Genomic DNA, 884 nt, shown 5'->3' on the forward strand with positions numbered 1-884 from the left:
GAAGTGTAGATACTAATATCAAATCAAGAATTTATGGTTCACAAAAATAAAAGAGAGAGGAACACTCTTAAACAAACACAAGAACTAAAGAAGCAAATTTAGTCCAGAAGCATTAGGTGTAAGGGCAAATAGCCCTACACACTTCACAGAGTTTTGCTGTGTGTATGGGCTATACAACAATGAACCTGAGCCATTAGGATAATCTCCGCTTAGGTTTTCTATCTTCTATTTTATAAGTAAGGCATATAAAAGTCTTTACAAACAGTCATGTTTAAAAATCTTTTGGTGTGTGGGGGCCTGCAGGTGGTTTGGATGTTAGGGCAGCTGAATCTCACATGGCCAAGTGCATTGTTTGAGTCCTGGACCCACCAGCTTGAAAATCACTCCAGGTATATGTATGTGCATGCCCAAAATCCTGAGAGGGGAATGGAGAAGTGATTGTAACATGTTCATCCCCCTATGGAAATGATTTCTTACTCTCTCTCTTTATCTCTCCAGCAAGCATATGCCACCCTATAGCAAACTAAAACTAAAGAAGCAAATAAATAAATAAACAAATAAAGTTTTGGTGCTCATAGTAGGTTGAATGGCAGCACCCCAAATGGTATGTCCACGCCCTAATTCCCAAAACTTGTGAATGCTACTTCATTTAGCAAAGGTCATCGCACCTGTTATCAAGAATTTCAAGATGCGATCATCCTGAATTATTTCAGTGGGCCCTACATCCAAAGAGAAATATCTTTATGAGATAAAAGAGAAGAAACAGACACAGTGAGGAGAAGGTAATCTGAAGGTAGAGTCAGAGATTGGAGTAATGAGGCTACAAAACAAGGAATGCCAATGTTTGCTCACAGCTCTCAGGAACTAGGTGATGAGCATGGAAC

This window comes from Tupaia chinensis, unplaced genomic scaffold (genome assembly GCF_000334495.1).
Source record: "Tupaia chinensis unplaced genomic scaffold, TupChi_1.0 Scaffold000475_1, whole genome shotgun sequence".
NCBI classification, from domain to species: Eukaryota; Metazoa; Chordata; class Mammalia; order Scandentia; family Tupaiidae; genus Tupaia; species Tupaia belangeri.